Source organism: Gymnodraco acuticeps, unplaced genomic scaffold (genome assembly GCF_902827175.1).
Source record: "Gymnodraco acuticeps unplaced genomic scaffold, fGymAcu1.1, whole genome shotgun sequence".
NCBI lineage: Eukaryota > Metazoa > Chordata > Actinopteri > Perciformes > Bathydraconidae > Gymnodraco > Gymnodraco acuticeps.
In genome coordinates, this window is record NW_022990284.1 from 98,463 (window position 1) to 119,830 (window position 21,368).

At 40.9% G+C, this 21,368-nt stretch overlaps 1 pseudogene; it reads left to right on the plus strand.

Annotated features, from left to right (window-relative positions):
- Positions 1 to 2,658: 2,658 nt before the first annotated feature.
- Positions 2,659 to 15,007, plus strand: LOC117549700 (annotated as a pseudogene).
- The last annotated feature ends 6,361 nt before the right edge of the window (positions 15,008 to 21,368 follow it).

Here is a 21,368-nt window from a genome sequence, read left to right on the forward strand (position 1 = left end):
AGATTTATTTTCGTTTTGTAACCCTCTCGTGTAAAATGATAAATACATTAGCTAAACCCAAACTTAGCTTTCATCAAAGATTCTTAATGAGGTTGAAAACCGTCTCTGCTTTCATGGAAACCCCAGAAACTGGTTGTGACGGCTGCTGTTCTTTACTGAATGGTTAGTATAATCCATGTAGGGTCCATTTGTATTGGCCAGTGTTAAGTAAGTGCTGGTTTTGTACCCTACATCTATGTTAAGCTGTTCAACGTTCTACTGACATTATTTTATGTAGTTATAATATAAGATAATACATTGAGAGAGCTGAGACAGGCTATACAAGCGTATCTGTTTGAATGTCCTTACATTACAGTATTCCAAACAGCAGAACTTCTGTGTATGTGATGTGACTGACAACCTGACATGGTTTAGCCTTTTCCCACACCTACTACTTGCCTGATCAGCCTGCTCTCAGCTTTCTCATGTGTCTGTGTTGTATTGAAGCAGTGTCCTAAATTTAAAATGACTGACATTTTGTTTTAACAACTGCTCACCTGTGGAGATTGCAGTGGCAAAGTGTTCCTGTGTAGCTGGAACAGCACTCTGCAACCACAATGTTGCACTGCTGTTCCAGACCGCACACTACTCCACACTCAACCTGGCTGCTGTCCCCCCTGTCCTCAGCTGCACTGAAACAGAGCAGCGATGGCACAAGCCAAGACCCATGGTAAGTACAGTATGTGTTCACAACCAATCCACGGTTTAATGAGTATTTCCTTTGTGCCAGGAGCTGATCTAGTATGTTGCATCAACGACCTTTTCAATTAATGTGACAATTATTTTGTGTAATTAATAGGGTGTGAAACCAGGCAAAGTGAGTGACATGGTGTTCACTTCCACTAAGCCAAAGCAGTTTACAGTTGCTGACGGTGTAAGGTCATATCTATTGTCCTAAGTAATTGTATGTAGCCTGCTACAACTTTGTGATTGTTGTCTGAGTGTAAAATGGTTCTTAAAGTCCTAATTATCATATAAACATGTTCAAAGGAGTACACGTTACAAGGCCGTGCGGGGGGAGCTGCCAGACCCAGATGTCCTCAAAGTCAGCGAGGCATACAAGGACTTCTCAGCAGACATCGCACCACGAAAACAAAACAAATGGCTCACTACTCAACTCAACGACTAACACTCTTTCAGAGGATATGTTGGAAATGCACACATTATATATATTTTTTGCATCTACTTTCTGGATATTGTACATCTGTTCATCTGTTATATAAACTAGCATTACTTAAATATGCAGAGACTAATCGAAATGTTTAAATATGTATTTTCCCCCCCGATATAACATCAACCTATGTTTTGTAAAAGTTTATTAAATTAATCTGTAAAATGTGATCATATTGTGGATTTATTAAATTATGTATTTTCCTTTGTTATTTATGTGCGTTTGTTTTGAGGATATAATTCATTAGTACCTAAACATAGTATGGTATAACTGCTTTTTGTAATGAAAGACACAATTGGTTTGGGAGCAAGAAATCTTTTAATCGTTGTTGCCCAGGCTTGCCGAAATGAATGGAAACTTATCTCCCGATTATAACATTGTGTAATTTGCTGCTGTTAAATACCGTCAAACTATGTGCTTTATGTGCAATATATACGTTATATACATATGCCATCTTTAATAACTGTAATATATAGGCCTACCGGGCTATTAAATCCTATGAACTGCTACAGGATTTGATTTGTACACAGCAAATTCTGTGGTGTTAAATAGTGTAGATGTTTCAGTGTAAATTATTTCGAGTTGATAAGTGTTGATTTGGGTGTTCTTTTAACACTTGCAGTGCTGAAAAAGCTCTAAGGCCGGTTGATTGCATGCACTCCAGTTGGAGTTAATTACACTTCCGGTTTTAGTGCGCCTTTTTTCTTCATCTCATGGCGGAGAACAACCGGTGTCTGGAAGGGGAGCCTACATTATTTCAAAAAGGTAAGGACCAGGTATATTCAATCATTTATGCTGATCATTTTTGTATTAAAAGTATATATAAACGTCACGTAGGGTGTGACTCAAATGTGTCAAGGCTGGTGTGGAGACTTTTGCTCGTATGACTCTCACTAGTATTACATTGCACAAAGTCATTTGTAATTTGCATGCAGCCATGACCATAAGCGGGAAATCAGGTGGAGATGAGTTGCAGCTGTGTTAGCCAAAACTTTCCAAAAACGCCATTGAGTTCAGTCAGCGCGAGTGACTAAGGTAAAGATAGATAGCTACTGATGTTGGAACGGTTATTACAATGTTCAATAATATTCGTTTTACGTTGTCTTCTCTTGTTCTTACCACTCATGGTCTAGCTGCTAGCTAGCCCTATGCTAACACTAGTTCGATGCTATCGCTAGCTTTATACTAACGCCCCGTATTTTAACTAGCTTGTTAACTTGCTCACTGGCTATGGCAATTAGCTAACCAACATGTCCCGTTTTTAACGCTCACTCTTTTTATTTGAAATCATCACTATATCACATGTTATCTCCTCTACTGACTGTACCACCACCAATAGCAGATGTCCTTGTTTTCAACGTTTTTTCTCCTTCAGATCATTCAACACCATCTTCCCTCACGGATACAATGTCACCTTCAAGTGATAATGACCTCTCCAGTCAAAGAGAATGGGGGCTCCCACAGGCCGAAATGTGTCCAGCTTTGAAGTCATGAACACGTCTACCACAGAGGTTTCTGAGTCGGAGGCTGCAAAAGAGGTACTGTCATTTCCAAGACTCAAGAAGAAGTAAAAGTGTCTTACTATACTGAGATTCTTACAAATCTGACTTTTTTGAAATGTATAAATGGTGAATGAGTTATTCAGTAGTTGAAACCAGACTGGCTTAGTTTGGCTTTTGGTACAACCTACTGTATTATCAAATAGGTTCTACCTTTTATTTACATTTGACCAAAAACCTTTTTTTATTACCCTTGGTCTGAACAGAAACATTTAATACGTTGTTGTTCTAATGATTTTGTCCTGGAAGACCGAAATATACACTTAACTATATCTCTTGTGTGAGCAGATGGTAGAAAGTGCTCTGCTTAAGAAACCTGGAGGTGATGATGTGCTGGAAGAGTACAAGTCAGAAAATCCACTGAAGCTCAGCACTCGGAGACAGCTTGTCAACATATTGGCTAGCCATATGACTGAAATGCATGGGTAAGTATTTCTGAAACGCATTGTTCCTAAAAAAATCTAACTAAAATGGTTTGTTAAGAAGTATGGTAATGGATGTTCTAAACGTGTAGCATTGATGGAACTTAGGTGTGGAGCTAGCAACATTACTGGGGCTTTTTTTTTTTACACGCAGCTTTGGACTTAAGTTTATATGATTGAGTTACTTATTAAACGTTACTTCTTAAAATCTGGTGTCATATTTGGGTTCTTTAATACTGATATAAAAAATGCACGCCATACAACATTTGAAGTTAGTAATGATGTTGCAGAAAAACTTAAAGATAAATGAGTGATAGATCTTTCTAATATTTTTGAAAATGTCTTAACAGGAGCACTTCTACGATGGGGAAACAAACACAGGATATTTATCATGGCGCCTCAGGACCATGTCCAGAAAGAATCGGACAACACGCAGTCAACAGGCTGTGCCAGCCACAGTGCCTCAAGCACAAGGACTAGAGATGTCCCGATCCGATCAAGTGATCGGGGATCGGAGCCGATCACGTGATTTTTAAAAGATCGGAATCGGGAATCCTTTTTTGTTTTTTTTATATTTTATAAATAAAAAATATCGTTTACTTTCTCCGTCTTTATATGTAGATATTACTTTTCTCCGTTAATCTCCGTCACATTGTTTCCATAGCAACAACAACTTCCTGTCAACAGCGCTACCTCTCCTTCAAAATAAAAGCATGCCAATAAATAGGAAGCCAAGCCAAATGACACTTAAGACATATACAACTGCAACGAAAGTAACAAACACAATGCAATATCCTTTTCAATTTCAAAGAACACAAATTGGATTACATTAACAAATAACTACAAAACAACAATACTGTAGAATAACAAAATGAATGCCGTGAATAAACCGAAACACACAGTTCTGATTACTATTGAATTGTGTTACTCCAGTAAGATGGAAATATAATACTTTGTTTATTCATGTTATGTTAAGCTGCTGTTGTTCATCGCATTATTACTAGACTAGTTAGTCTTAAGGCTAGAATTCTGCACTAAGCCACATTTTAATTGTATTATTTGTGACTGAATGTGAACGTGTGAAGCTAGTCAAGCTACCCCTTTCCAGTAGAGTTATTTTTGTTTTGTTACTGCACTATCTGCACTCAATTTTTTTACATGGTTATTTTGTGGTGGACCACTGATAAGCTTTATTTAGTTTTGATCCAATGCTGCACAACTGAACTGATCCAATGCTGCTGTGAGAAAAAGAAGCTATATCCATGTTGGATAGATTGGATAGTTGGGTACTGTCATTTAAATAAAAAAATAACCTTAAGGGACAACTTGAATGCTTTTTTCCTTTTTTTTCTCTTAATGCATTGCATAAAGATCGGATCGGGAAAAATCGGTATCGGCAGATTGTCAAAATCAAATGATCGGAATCGGATCGGGAGCAAAAAAAGGTGATCGGGACATCCCTAACAAGGACCGAACCGCCCAAGATCAGCACCCACAGTGCCTCATCAGCTTGATGGAGATGCTTGCAGGGAGGCGTTATCCTTTCTTGTTCACTCTCCCGATGAAGCAAGTGTGTTCGAGAAGATGAAGATAACCTTACAACATCGCCAGGACTTAGTGCGTGACCCACAGCGAACTGCAGATGTCTTTAAAACATTTCCACATTTTTTAGATGTCAAAGGACCGGTGAGTTTTACATTTGACTAATTTAAAGTCCAGTCTTTAAACTCTAATATTTCATTTGGTTGGGTGTAAGCAATGAAATGCTTAATATATTTGCATATGTGTATAATCAACAGCTAACTCAAGACTTCCTGCTGCTGTTTGGTGAAACAGCCTGCAAGATGTTTGAGAAGTAGGACACTGCTTTCAAGATCAAGATTATCAAAGAAGCCAAACACCTGACTCAGTCAACAGAGCTGTGTCGACTTCTGAACGCTGCTGAGACACTTACAGAGAACGATGACACCAGTAAGCTACATTCAGTCTTGGTTATATTCCAAATAGCTCTTTACTTTGTGCATTTTGAGGTAGTGTTATGGAAATCTAAAAACCCCAATACTGTAGAGTACATGTCAGAAAACAAATAAATGGTGAATCCAACAGAGTTGTCTTTCTGGTGATGTTTATTCGAGGCCTCAAACAAACATCAGATACAATAAAATATAGACACAGGTCTCACAGAGTATAGGATAGTCTGCGTGAGTGTGCGCAGTTTAATATAATAGCAAAGCAATATAAAGGGAGAGTAAAAAGGTGGGGAGGAGAAGAAATCTTCACACGGTCACATTGTTATTAGACACCTGGCCTTGAGCTGTAGAAGTTCTCGTGTGACTTTGTGTGAGTCAACTCAGTAGCCAAAACAGCTCTGTGGCCTTGAAGTAGAGAAGATAGAGGAAAACAGCACAGTAACCAAATGAGAAGCATTTGGTTACTTTGAACATATCAGGATATAATAAAATGTCCACTACATTCCCCACTTTTGATCATACTTGATCAATAAAAACAAATGACAGGATAGACTGATATAACACATCAACGAATACACTCCATCGCTGGTTTAAGTAAACACATCACAAATATATCATAGAAAACTGGCTGTTTGTGTGGAGGACAGACTCCAATATAATGTAAGCATAAGAGGAGAGTACACTCGATTCACATGATTATATTGTAGTGTCGGAATCAGACTCTTCTGATAAGAGCTGGTCTATCTCACTGTGGCGCAAAGGATTGTCTTGTAATGGAATAGCAGTACACTGAACGAAAGCTGAGGATACCATGCTGGAAACGCACTTCTTCAGTATTGGGATAATCAAACAGACATATAATATGACACAGGTCAAGAGCAAATTGGTGCTGCATGAGCATATTCTAGAGGCTATTATGAATGGGCTTTTTACCTTGTCTCGTAAGTGAGGTTCTCTAGCCGAACGTGTAAGGTATCTATGTTATGGGCATTGTTTACTGTACCCCACCATGGAAACAAGCCACCAAAGAATTTAGCTCCAGTGGACGTCAGCTCTCTTTTTACCTTGTGGTGTTGGAACTCTGGGTAATGATGTGTCGTGTACATTAAGGACGTGAGGACCGTGACTGCTGGATTCAAATCCACTAGAGTGCATGTACCTATCCAGAGGGGAGCCAGAACTTGATAGAGCTTGTCGCCGCACAACCAAACGTAATCTTGTGGCGAGCTAAACCCAGCATCACTGGGCCAGGCCAGTTGGAGGGAAATATGGTTAACATCAGGGAATGCTACGTTAGAAAGGATTCTTCCAGGGACACTGAATATGCAATACGAGATATTGTAAACACTGTAACTGCACTGTGCTATCTTCCCCATCCCTTAGAGTAATGTTACCAATCCCTGTCTTGACCAGCCCCTCTGCCCATGTGGTTCGCCCTGCTTTCCCCATGTACCTCTTAGATATCTCGATTTTGGCTGACATGCTGTGTGCTGACCATGGATACATAAAATATAGGACTAGTCCTAACACAACTATCATGGCAAATATGCAGAGGAACCATTTTATGATTGTCCAGGCTCTCCGGTAGTATTGCTCACGGTTGCGTTGTCGTTTTCCCAGGCGAGCCGTCGTCACGAGGTGGGAATGCTCCATGGGGTGTGTGTGTGTATTCCTTCGGTCGATGTTGTGACACGGACAGTCAGACTCCGCACACCGGTAACACAAACGAGGAACCAGAGGGCATATGGAACCGCTCAGCTGGCACTTGCTCGTGATACCTTGTGTGTAGTGTGTTTTGGTGTATGTAGTGCAAGTTGGTGATTAGGACACATCACTTGTTGTCATCTACTTTTGTTGGTGACTAGGACACATCACTTGTTGTCATCTACTTTTGTTGGTGACTAGGACACATCACTTGTTGTCATCTACTTTTGTTGGTGACTAGGACACATCACTTGTTGTCATCTACTTTTGTTGGTGACTAGGACACATCACTTGTTGTCATCTACTTTTGTTGGTGACTAGGACACATCACTTGTTGTCATCTACTTTTGTTGGTGACTAGGACACATCACTTGTTGTCATCTACTTTTGTTGGTGACTAGGACACGTCACTTGTTGTCATCTACTTTTGTTGGTGACTAGGACACGTCACTTGTTGTCTTCTGCTTCTACCGTTTCTCCTTTCCTGTGACTACGACCTTGCAGTGGCTGGCGTGGACCCACGTAGCTCTCTCTCGGCGACCTTGACCGCTGTCTGGTTGACCAGACGCAGGTAGGGGCCAACGATTGGATTTCCAGCTCTTTCTCCGGAAATCCTTGACCAGCACGAAGTCGCCGGGTTGGAGATGGTTAAGAGGACCAGTGGCAGTCGCTAAAGTGGATGACAGGTTAACATACAACATAGCAACATAGCATCCTCACACAAAGTTGTGGAGGGAAGAGGACATCCTGGAGCCTTGAGTCCAATCTGTGGAGGAGCCCCAAAAAGGATTTCAAATGGCTGAGTTGGCTCCGTGTTCATTCCCACATCCTCATGTACATCAGTACAATGGGCAGAGCTTGTGTCCATGACAGACCTGTGTCTGCACAGCATTTTGCTAGTTTGTTTTTGATTGTGCCGTTCTCTCTTTAGCAAAATGTGAACCGTTGTTCTAATTTAAGATGTTCTCTGATGGGCTAAGCTCAATGAAATCCAGCATTAGGTGCTCAAATTAATTTTGCTTAATGCAAATTACCCCCCTTCACCCCCCTTCAGAACCACTCCTGATTTATAGCCTCTAACATCCCCCCTTTTGACACATTGTCCAACCCATGTGTCAAAAACAGCCCCAACAGCCTTCCACCGAGCCTTCTCAACTGGTGTAGCTAGCTGCTGAAGTGACGACATGTTGTCAGTGAAGGAGGAGACAGGCATTCTAACAAATGAGTGTAAGGTGCGTGAGGTGCGTGAGGAATCAGACTCTTTCTTTGCGGCTGAGTCAGCAGGTAAATTAGCAGACCCAATTTCTTAGGGAAACTGGGTCTGTACTGCTTGCAGAAATTGTCTACACTTCCAAATAGCCACAAAATCGTGCACTACCCCAAAAGCATAGCGTGAGTCAGTGTAAATAGTCACGGTTTTGCCTTCTGCAAACGTGCAGGCTTCAGTTAGTGCGATGAGCTCTGCTGCTTGTGCTGAGACATGGGATTGGTCCGGAACGGAGTACAGCAGAATCTGAAACAATAGAAAAACAAACACACCCCACCCGATTAGTGCCCCCTTGGTCGCGACAGGCAGACCCATCAACATACAAAATGAGGTCAGCATTGGTCAGAGGAACGTCTTTTAAGTCCGGTCTAGGTGTGCACACAGTCGTGTTCGTCACCTTCAGGCAAAGGTCAATAAGAGGGTTCTTACACCTTTTCCAAAATCAAATTCAAGCACTTTTCAAGCATCTTATAGCTGTTGTAAATTACATATTTATATGCACATACTCAAAAGAGTATTTCCCTACCTCACATTAACTCAGATGTTCTTTATGCTATAAACAACCAAATGTGTGTTTCGTGATAGCATTCTACACGAGGAGGAAAAATTGAAGAAAACTAAGTTTAATATTAATATCAAAATGAGTGATCTGTACATCTAAAAACCCAATTCAAGCGACCTTTCACCTCCACTTAATTAAATGCACTGGTTGCAAGATAAAAATGTGAATTAATTGATTTTAGATAAACAGTTTAAGTTGCAACTTAATTGTGTCATTTGAACTCTGATTTCTGCATTAATTGACTTCACCCTAAATTCAAGTTGAGGTATTGTAATGCAATTGGCTTGATAACTTCATTGTTCTACACCTTGAGTTAAGGTCTTGTCATTCAAACTCTCCTGATTGAAATATCATGTGTTGAAATAAACAACTGCAGTTCAAAAATAAAAAGTGAATTGCCTAATATTTTTGTTGTGGAATCAATTAATTTCTTTCTTTAAAGGAAAAAACATGAATAAGCTAAAAGGAAAACCCTATTGAATACAATATTATTTGGAGCAACTTAATTTACAAATGGCTGTCCACTTAAAAACATCTGTTCATGTTCAACATGTGGTAATTAAGTATACACAACTTAAGATTACATTTAAATCATACGGTAAAACAAGTTGGAACGTTTGGAGTAATCAACTTAAAAACTTGTGTTTATGCTACCAATGATTAAGTAAGTGGTAATTGAAAACACCTCTGATTGTAGAGGAAACGCCTTTTCCCCTAACTCAAATAACTTTGTTGCTCTAACAAAATGTCATTAGAAGTTGCCTTAACTCAATAACCATCGATGCAACCTATTGCCTTGATTCTCTTTGTTAAGCCAAGCATTTGTTTTTAGAGTGTTCGTAGACTGGGCCTCCCATATAACCTGGCTGAGCTGATATAAAAACAATCAGCCAAATAACTTCTCAAAACATCATTGATTACTATTTTTTTAAGTACTTTTAGGTTGGCAGTAAACATAAGTCAGAGGTACCTGGTGTACTTTTCCTTCACTTAATTATTTAATACCTTTAGTTACTTCACAGATGTGGATGAATGATGTGAAATATAATCAAGTGTTGAATCAGACTTTAGTTCCACCTGGAGTAAATCCACCAGCTACCCTGCAGTATACAAAGTCATTCAAACTAGCTGCACCTTCACCAGCTTTGAGAACACTTTCATGATCAATCATTATAAAACATATCATATATATTATTCTGAAATGGACCAATCTGCACAATGAATACTTTTACTGTCGCTACTTTCACTATATTTTGATGAGAATACTTTTCTACTTTCACTTGAGGAACATTTTGAATGCAGGACTTTTACTGTAACAGAGTATTCCTACACTCTGGTACTTCTACTTTTACTCAAGTACAAGATCTGAGTACTTCTACTTTTACTCAAGTACAAGACCTGAGTACTTCTACTTTTACTCAAGTACAAGATCTGAGTACTTCTACTTTTACTCAAGTACAAGATCTGAGTACTTCTACTTTTACTCAAGTACAAGATCTGAGTACTTATAATTTCACTAAAAGATCTGATACTTATTCCACCTCTGGCAGTGTATTAGTATTAATTGTAGCAATAAATCACGCTGAGTTGGAAAATATAGCCTCACAATGGTAACAAGTGGAAAATAATATTTACCAATGTGTACAATGATTTGTAGGTAATTTTGACTACTCAAAACACCTGACAAAGGAAGACTGTGTTCATTCTACAATTACATGGGATTAAAGTAACATGAAGTTTTACTTGTATAATATTTCCATTTTGTATAAAAGACCGTTTGTTTTCATCTGTTTTAGAATAAACAAAGTATTGGCTTCAGAATACCAAACTTGTTTCGGCAAATTCAGATGATAAATACAACTTTGAAACTTGTAACGGCATAATTACAAGCAGAGAACGGAGTAATGTAACATCACAACAAGCATAACAACAGCCGTGTGTTATGAACACTGCTGTGGGTGCGCAAATCATGAGGTCATCAAACTGGCCTTGTATGAGAGCGATGCCTTTAGAAACTTGGAGAGAGACCAACCTTGTACACAATGCCTGGTTGTACACAATAGCCTTGACACAAACGTGTGAATCTGTAAGGTTTACCCTTATATTCAAATGTGAACAAAATTGACTGTCTTTGTGTACAGGAACACTGAAAAATGCATTTGAGAGATCTTATTACAGTAAAAAAATGCTGCAGAGGCTGGAACTTTTGAAAGAATCAGATAAGGACTTGGGACGAGCGTGCATAATCTGCATAGCATTTACAGCTGTAAATCCTGGACAAATCTCCACTCGTCAGGAGGTTTTGTCTCTGATCTTTTTGACAGGAAACACTGGAGTGCGTACCGGAATCGTTACATGGAATAATGACCCCTTGTTTAAACAGAGAGGTAAACACTGACCGAATGCCATCAACAACTTCACGTTTCAATGGGTACGGGGGTTGATTTGAACGGAACGTGGACATCAAACATACGTCATATCTGTGAGCTGCCCAGAGTGAGTATGGCACATCTGAGAGCGCGGCAGGAAGCTCAGAGATATGAGAATTACCTCATCATCCTCAACCAACAGCAATGTAAACAGAACGGCTACGTTTGTGCACATTTTCATCTTATACATGTCACCTGACATAGAGTACATGACATATTCTGTGTGTGTAGATGTCCAATCAGTGACTGACTCCAAATCTTTAACGATTGGATCCAAATCCCTCTATCTATCAGTGGGCCCCCTGGCTAGTGAAATGTGTGGACCGCCCCTGGGATTTGACACAGTTTGTATTGTGTGGGTGTGAGTGCAACAGGAACCAGCGCTGCGCAGCGAAACCCCAAGCTTAGTTTTAAGCATGAGCTCCTCATTCACACATTCTAACAGAAAAACTCTCATCATAGCATTTACACGGATCATCAACAACGTTAGCAGTATAATGCAAATGAGAAGCCTCCATGAACACAGCAGGTGGAAAAACACGTTGATCAGTCAAACGCAACAACGCCTGAGAATCAGGATATGTCAGCAGCCATTTAATACACATCCACACAGTTCTTTATCATCAAAAGTTTTTGAACCATCGTAGGAGATGGCTGCCGGACTTTAAAACCCTCATTTGTTGAAAAATGAGATCTAAGCCGAACCGGAGTTTCAGATCTCTGCCCAGTAAATGTATTAGGCAGACGGAGGATAAAAGAAACTGTTTTTTTACTGATGTGGGAAATGGATTGACTATCATCACCGTTATCTCCACTCTGAAGTGATACAAAAACTTCTCCTTTACAGTCACCCCAGCCGCTCCCATTGAGTGCATTAGTTAATGAGTGCATACATCTACCACTAAATTTGCAATCAGGCAAATCATATTTCAAATATGTACCCTCTTTAACCACAGGCATGTCTTCTACATTTTCCAATTTTCAAAAGCATGATGTGTGTGTATGTATTCACTTCCCTGGTTCGATGATGCTGGCTGAATTTCCATCTCGCTCGATCGGGTCCCCTCCTCCCCATCTGGTGTAGGTCAGTCTGATTGTGAATGACATCCTTGCTGTCCCCCTCTCTGCCTCCACTCAGTGTTCTGTGAGCAGTCCCATAATCCAATGTTCAACACTGCCACACTTGAAACATCTTTCTCAAATGAAGGTCTTGCTTCTCGTCTTCTGCCTCGGAAAACCTCTTCTGCCTCTCCCTCGGTAATTGTGACCGGCCAGCATTCTGCGTAGCTTGCGCTGTGTCTGTGAGTCCGTTGAGAAAGGCATTACTGAGGTGTGTTGCCCAAACACTTGCTTGGGCTTGGGTTTGTTTATCCCGCTGTTGTCCCCATCTACTTGGGGCTGATGGGGGTGGCGAGCTTGGAGTTGACTGCATGGCTGGGGCTTGTAGTGGCGGTGGAGGTGGAGGTGGGCCAGCCGGATTGCCAGGGTTGTACCCCGGGGGAGGGAAAGGATACCCAGTCGAGGAGAGGTCATTCAGGCCTGCAATGGAAGAACACAGAGATGTCTGGGGTTTACATGGTTTTGGAAATAATTTATTTTCCTTCTTTTCTTCACATTCATCTTCAACCTTAATATTTTCTTTAATGCCCAATGCCAACTGCCTTCTTTCACGGCATTCTGCTTAATCCTCCCAGTATTTATTATAAACACTTTCTGTGAGTGTCCAGTTTTCTATATAAGTCTTTTACTTTAACTTTATTTGTATTTCTACTTCTTTCTTGAAGAATACATTTATTCTTTAGTTTCTTGATTTTTAATTTACTCAAAAACCTCCCTTTGGAAATCCGAACATTTCCGTCCATATATTTAATTTAGACAGACTGTTTTCACCATATTTTACTCTCATGACGTCTACAATCGGGCCCTCAGGAGGGTGTACAAGCCCCCTACTTTGCCTTGCTCCCATGACAAAATCACCATTTGTTTCACAGTACAAATCGTGCAAAAAACTAATCGTAAACCCACTTTCTACGACGGGATAAACCCTATGTGATGTTTGTTTCACAGTACAACTCACGTAAAAAACGAATCGTAAACCCACTATCTACGACGGGATAACCCCTATGTGATGTTTGTTTCACAGTACAACTCACGTAAAAAACTAATCGTAAACCCACTTTCTACGACGGGATAAACCCTATGTGATGTTTGTTTCACAGTACAACTCATGTAAAAAACTAATCGTAAACCCACTATCTACGACGGGATAACCCCTATGTGATGTTTGTTTCACAGTACAACTCACGTAAAAAACTAATCGTAAACCCACTTTCTACGACGGGATAAACCCTATGTGATGTTTGTTTCACAGTACAACTCACGTAAAAAACTAATCGTAAACCCACTATCTACGACGGGATAACCCCTATGTGATGTTTGTTTCACAGTACAACTCACGTAAAAAACTAATCGTAAACCCACTTTCTACGACGGGATAAACCCTATGTGATGTTTGTTTCACAGTACAACTCACGTAAAAAACTAATCGTAAACCCACTATCTACGACGGGATAACCCCTATCTTCGAGCAGCCCCTTTCATAAACGTCATGGAGTTTTAATTACGTTTAACTTTAAACAATTTAGACATTGTACATCTCACCCAGTATTGGAAAGCCTTTCTAAGTCCGTTTGGTCTCGTGAAGTCAATCAGTTCCACCCCCGCCGCTGGTCCTCTCGTCCCGTACTGTTTTTGTCTCGGGGTAGAGGAAGATCCGAGGATCCTGTAGCTACCAACCAGCGTCCGGAGGTGTTCCCAATCGAACTTGCAGAGACCCTGCTCGCAGCGCCAATTGTTATGGAAATCTAAAAACCCCAATACTGTAGAGTACAAGTCAGAAAACAAATAAATGGTGAATCCAACAGAGTTGTCTTTCTGGTGATGTTTATTCGAGGCCTCAAACAAACATCAGATACAATAAAATATAGACACAGGTCTCACAGAGTATAGGATAGTCTGCGCGAGTGTGCGCAGTTTAATATAATAGCAAAGCAATATAAAGGGAGAGTAAAAAGGTGGGGAGGAGAAGAAATCTTCACACGGTCACATTGTTATTAGACACCTGGCCTTGAGCTGTAGAAGTTCTCGTGTGACTTTGTGTGAGTCAACTCAGTAGCCAAAACAGCTCTGTGGCCTTGAAGTAGAGAAGATAGAGGAAAACAGCACAGTAACCAAATGAGAAGCATTTGGTTACTTTGAACATATCAGGATATAATAAAATGTCCACTACAGTAGACACTGACATGTTGTTGTTGTCTGATTTGTCCTCCTGATAGGCTGGGACAGTGACACGGCTTGTCTGCTGCTGCTCCTCTATCTCTTGCTGGACGGAAGAGGACCAAGATCAGTCCCAGTGATGCAGTGGACAAAATGGTCCACTTCCACAAGGTATGCATGTCTCATATTTTCTTCCCCCAGCAAGAAAAGGGAGGCGAAATCTAAACTGAACATTTTAACGTTGCTGGATAACTATCCAAACTTTTACTTTACGGTGTTCATGCTGTTTTTCAGTCGTGCTGCAGCATCGATGAGCACCTGCAGGAAGAAAGGGTCAACAACCGTACATCCTGGCTGCTGGCCGAGCCCGGAACCGGATTGACACCTTCTACATTGTAATCGACAAACAGCTCATACCATGCCAAGCCACCAGCTCATTGGGTGCTTTTGACGAACTGTTCAAATCTCACTATGTGTTCAACCTGTCCTGCGAGGAGTCGTTGGTCCAGCTGTACACATTTGTCCAGACAACAGTATACAACATCGACATCAACACAACAGATGAGTCTCCCAGAATCCGTGAGTTGCGGGCAAAACTCTTGAACTAGGATCAAAACATGTACAAGTGTTTCATACGTCAAGCTGTACACAAGACTTGCCAGTCCTTGGTGAGCCATTTAAGAATGGATCACAGTTTCTATCCTAGCAGCAGGTTTAAGTTGGTTTGTGCACACGATCGTTGTAGGCGTCAGTTTTGATCATATTCAGGTTTCAAAAAACATTTAAATAGTGTTCATGAGGGATTTATGTCAAAGTGGTGATGCAGCAAACTCTCTGTCATTTCTACCTATTTGTCACAGTCTCCAAGGTACTTCACATGCTGCTCAAACAAATGTCACACATGGCCTAAATGCTGGGTGTTTTGAGGACAATGGATCAAATCTCTACAAAGAACCCGTACTGTGGTATCTTCTGAAACCTGACTGAAACACTTCTAAGATGTTGTTTTCTTTAAGATAGGAATTGATTTGGACTGAGACAATTCTTTCCAATATTTGACTGATAAATGGTAGATTTGATATTGCTCTGTGGTTTGCTACTGTGTTGTTATCCAGTTTAGGTTTCTTTAATAGAGGCTTTACAACAGCTGTTTAAAGGCATCAGGGAAGACATAATGTCCAGGACTGGACTGGAGATGCTATCAAACACTCACTTAAAGAATGTTGTGGGGATAGGATCAATGTCTGAGGTTGTGGAGTTTGCTTCTGAGCCAGTTTTACACAGTTCGCTTAGTGTGACGCATGTGAAGTTACTCATGGTTACATTACATACTCTACTGAGATCGGGTTCATCTCCACCTCCACTAGTATTGATACTAGCTCTGATTGAAGTTATTTTGTTCTCAAAAAACAGAGCAAATTCCTCACATGTAGCTGTTGAGGAGGGTGGGGCGGCAGAGACAGGGTTTAGCAGCTGATCGATAGTGGAGAAAAGGACTCTGTGATAATATTGGAAACTGAATCTTTCCTTGCTCGTCGGATGGTTCTGTTAAAGGCAGTTAAAGCATCTTTGTAGATTTCACAGCAGATAGTGGTTTTTGTTTTCCTCCATTTTCTCTCTGCTGCACGACATTTCCTTTTTTCTTCCTTGACACCATTATAGTTCAACCAGGGGGAGGCTTTGCTTGTCGATTTATTTTGAGTTTTTAGTGGGGCGACAGAATTTAATACAGATGATAGAGCATCATTGAGATGTTCTACCATTTCATTCAGAGAGCTGTCATGACTGTGTGGTTCATAGAGTCTGATGAGATCGGTTAACTTTGATTCAGCTTTGTCGTTAAGGAGCCTTTTTTGAACCTTGACTTATTTTTTTGTTTTAGTCAGGGTCATTTCAGCATCACAGAATATACAGTGATGGTCAGAGAGAGGTAGCTCAGTTATTGAGATATTATTGATGTTTAGTCCAGTTGTTATCACTAAGTCTAATGTGTTACCATGTCGGTGAGTTGCATGTATTATATGCTGTGTTAGATCAAAGCTATCTAGTAGATTTGCAAGCTCTATAGCTTTGGAGTCCGCTTTTTTATTGATATAAATATTCAGGTCTCCGTTTAGGATCACCTTATCGTAACTGGTGACACAGTGAGATCAGCTCAGAGGACTCTTGTATACATGATGGTGAGTGTCGAGGTGGACGGTATATTGTGACAATTATGGTTGATTCAGTTTTGAGTTCAATGGCTAGATATTCCATCGACATGAACTCACCTAGTTCTGTTATTCTGAACAAACATGTTGAGGAAAAACTGGCTGCAACCCCTCCTCCTCTTCGGTTCTTTCTGAGCAGCTGATAAAAGCTATAATTTGGTGGACAGGTCTCTCTCATTATTGATGTAGCTGTGTCATTATTAAGCCATGTCTCCACTAAGCAGATGCAATCTAAGTTATTTTCTTTAATCAGGTCATTAACTACAAAGGTTTTATTATTCAGAGATCTGACATTTAGGAGGGCTAATTTTATTTGTTGGACTTCTATGTCATGAGAGGAGATCTGCTTTGGCTGGACTTTGATAACTTTGAGGTTAACGGCACGTGCAGGCCTATTAGACGGTGCATAGTTTTTAGTTTTAGAGTAAAAGTAGAAGTACTCAGATCTTGTACTTGAGTAAAGTAGAAGTACTCAGATCTTGTACTTGAGTAAAAGTAGAAGTACTCAGATCTTGTTCTTGAGTAAAGTAGAAGTACTCAGATCTTGTACTTGAGAACAAGTAGAAGTACTCAGATCTACTTCTAAGGTAAAAGTAGAAGTACTCAGATCCTGTACTTTAGTAAAAGTAGAAGTACTCAAATCTTGTACTTGAGTAAAAGTAGAAGTACTCAGATCTTGTACTTGAGTAAAGTAGAAGTACTCAGATCTTGTACTTGAGTAAAAGTAGAAGTAGTCAGATCTGCTTCTAAGGTAAAAGTAGAAGTACTCAGATCCTGTACTTGGGTAGAAGTACTCAAATCTTGTACTTGAGTAAAAGTAGAAGTACTCAGATCTTGTACTTGAGTAAAAGTAGAAGTACTCAGATCTGCTTCTAAGGTAAAAGTAGAAGTACTCAGACCCTGTACTTGGGTAGAAGTACTCAAATCTTGTACTTGAGTAAAAGTAGAAGTACTCAGATCTTGTACTTGAGTAAAAGTAGAAGTACTCAGATCTTATACTTGAGTAAAGTAGAAGTACTCAGATCTTGTACTTGAGTAAAGTAGAAGTACTCAGATGTTGTACGTGAGTAAAGTAGAAGTACTCAGATCTTGTACTTGAGTAAAGTAGAAGTACTCAGATCTTGTACTTGAGTAAAGTAGAAGTACTCAGATATCGTACTTGAGTAAAGTAGAAGTACTCAGATCTTGTACTTGAGTAAAGTAGAAGTACTCAGATGTTGAACTTGAGTAAAGTAGAAGTACTCAGATCTTGTACTTGAGTAAAGTAGAAGTACTCAGATCTTATACTTGAGTAAAGTAGAAGTACTCAGATGTTATACTTGAGTAAAGTAGAAGTACTCAGATGTTATACTTGAGTAAAGTGCAGACGCTTTTCTGCTTGCTCCTGCCTCTGCTTACTTTTTATGCTGATTTTCCTATTCTTATTCTCTGAAAACTTCGAGCAGCGGCTCCTGGACATTAACTTATCACTGGGACAGTTCATCTTTGTAAATAGACGGAGGGCTTCAGCCATATTTCAACATTTTTACGACGACGTCAGTCTTACAGTAGCGTGGCCTAGCAACAGCTAAAGCCTGGTAGGCTACTGCTATTTAGCTAGTTGGTAGCAAAATGCCTCCGTTCTCTACAGATGACTTCCAGAAACTTATACAGAAGATGGCTGTGTTGGAAATGAAAATGCAACGGTTGGAAGTTAACGTGGAAGTGAATGGACTATGTCGTGGGAATGACACCACTTTACCAGTGTTGCAAAATAATGGAGAAGGGTATGCTAACTCACAGCTAGTTAGCAGCTACAAGGATTCCAAGGAACAGGAGGGCTGTGTACCGGGTAATAAATCTACAAGTGGTAGTCCTCCCTGGAACTCTCTGGGTGCAAAGCCTAAGAGTAAATCATTTCCATGGGATTTGGGAGGACGGATAACAGACAGAGCCCAGAGCTCCGAAATCTGTGATGCGACTGGCTGGCCTGCATTGTTATCACCCAGGAAGAGCGCCTCTTCAACCCCTATTCATACTAGGAAACTGCAGTGGACAGCTGCTAAAGGGAGAATTACAAACAATCCTCCTAAACCACCAAGTGTGCCAATCCAGAACAGATACGCTCCGCTGACCGAGAACCGGAGATCTGATGACCTGGATAACCTGTCCTCTTCACACAGCAGGGTAAGGACCAATAGCTACTCCAAAAGTAAAAGGCTAGAGGGAAAGCTAACGACTTGGCCTGAAACTCTGATTGTGGGTGACTCTGCTGTAAAAGATGTAAAAGGTCTGTGTAATAAGAACAACACCAAAGTACTCTGTTTTCCCAAGGATGTGGTCTCTGACTTGGCTGAGAAGATCCTGCATATTGGGGCTGAACATCCGACTGTGAAGAATGTGGTACTGCACATTGGAACAAATGATGTTGTGAAACAACAGTCAGAAGTGCTGAAAGAAGACTTTAAATGTTTGTTGGAAACATGCGCACCTGCGCCAAAGAAAGAGCACCGGGTAATTTGAAAAAAGGCGCATTTGCGCACCAACATTGAGAGAGAGAGAGAGGGAGAGAGAGAAGGGAGAAGAGAAAAGAGAGGAGAGAGAAGAGAGGAGAGAGAAAGATATGTGCGAGTTGCATATGAACTCAGGACCGGCCCGTGGCACTGGCGTTATAGATGTTCGCCTAGGGCGCCAGATCTGTGGAGGCGCTGCGCTGGCAGCTCTGGGAGGGAAAAACATTTTTTTGACCGTTGGTGCTCATCCTAATTTTCGACCTTGATGTAACAATATTCATAATTAAGTAAATGTAACACGCTTTTCACCCCGGTTACAAGTTTCATTTGCCCTGTACGATGGGCGCTGTAAGTGATGAAAATGGGGGATGTTGGCTTATCTGGCGCCCGCAGCTCACAGCCAAAATGCGAGTGAGCGAGGGAGAGAGGGAGGGTGCACCGGTACCGGCGCTGTTATTAGAATCTGGTGCTATAGCTGCTCTAACGGATATAAGAAGATGTTTCTACAATGATGTGGAGAGAGAGTCCTCTCCAGTCAGACTGAGAGGCTGATAATTACAGCTCAGTGAGGTAAAGGACTCTTGAGTGTTTAGATAGTTCACTTTAGTCTAAGTTCAAATGGTTTGGTCACAATTTATGTAAACACATATATCCAAGGCACTCCTTTATAATTATTGGGATAAACAGGTTTGAAATCATTCCAATGTATACTATAGGACAGTAACCAAAAATATCCTTTAAAACTGGAGAGATTAAAAAAATGCATAAATAAATAAATGTTAAGGTAAAATAAGATATGAATGAACAACACAAATAAAATAAGTTACATTAATTTGTTATTGGCTATGGTAGGTTATTGGTTATGTTCACATACTTATTTGATTACATCCACTTGTCTAAGATGACAACAGAGACTTTCGACCCAAAACCAGCTGTTGACTTGTGGATGCAAGCAGCTAATCGCAGACTCAACCAGAGAGAAAGAAGTAGGCCTACATCATCAGCTACCATGTCTGACAGAGAGGAAGACAGTGAGGAGAACAGTCAGGAGGGTAGTGATGACAGCTTGTAGGATTACTGGTCGTGCTAATGTTTTCTTGTGTTCACCTCTGCATGTGTGTTCTGTGTTCACCTCTGCACGTGTGTTCAGTGCCGTGTGTCTGGCAAATAAAGTCGAGACCCCCTCAAAAGTTACGGTTTATTTCATTTTTAGGATGAGCACCAAGCAACATCTCCAGGTGCTCCTTTGAGAACCAGGGCAAAAAAGTTATGTGCACCCCTGCTTATTACCCTTGATATAGGTTTCACCCCCCACTCCACAAGTTTCATCAAAATATCTTCATCCCTCAAATACACCGGCAGATACATGAAAGACACAATTAAGTCCTTCTTTAGCAGTTCTCGTGCTTCCACCATCACCCCCTTCACCCTCAGCCCCTCCAACAGCATTTGCTTCCCCTCCCATGTGTTCATAGTCACCTCATATTCCCTTTCCCCTTTCACCCTACACCCCAAAACTCTCCCACACATCTCCTGTATCCATTACATTACATTACATTGCATTTAGCTGACGCTTTTATCCAAAGCGACTTACAATAAGTGCGTTCGACCAACAAAATACAAACTTGAAGAAAACAGAATCATATAAGTACATCAGGCTTCATAGAGCAAAAACATTTCAAGTGCTACTCAACTGGCTTTAGATAAGACAGCCCTTTATTAGTATATAAGTGCTTTGTTAATAGTTCTATCGCTCGAAGTGGAGTCGAAAGAGATGAGTTTTCAGTCTGCGCCGGAAGGTGTGTAAGCTATCTGCTGTCCTGATGTCAATGGGGAGCTCATTCCACCATTTAGGAGCCAGGATAGCAAACCCACGTGTTTTTGCTGATGGGAACTTGGGTCCCCTTCGCAGCGAGGGTGCAGCGAGCCGTTTGGTTGATGCAGAGCGGAGTGCACGTGCTGGGGTGTACGGTTTAACCATGTCCTGGATGTAGGAAGGGCCAGATCCATTCGCAGCATGGTACGCAAGTACCATTGTCTTGAAGTGGATTCTAGCAGTTATCGGAAGCCAGTGAAGGGAGCGGAGGAGCGGCGTGGTGTGGGAGAATTTAGGAAGGTTGAAGACCAGGCGAGCAGCTGCATTCTGGATGAGCTGCAGAGGTCGGATGGCACATGCAGGTAGACCAGCCAGGAGGGAGTTACAGTAGTCTAGGCGTGAGATGACGAGAGCCTGGACCAGAACCTGCGTCACTTTCTGGGTCAGCTGG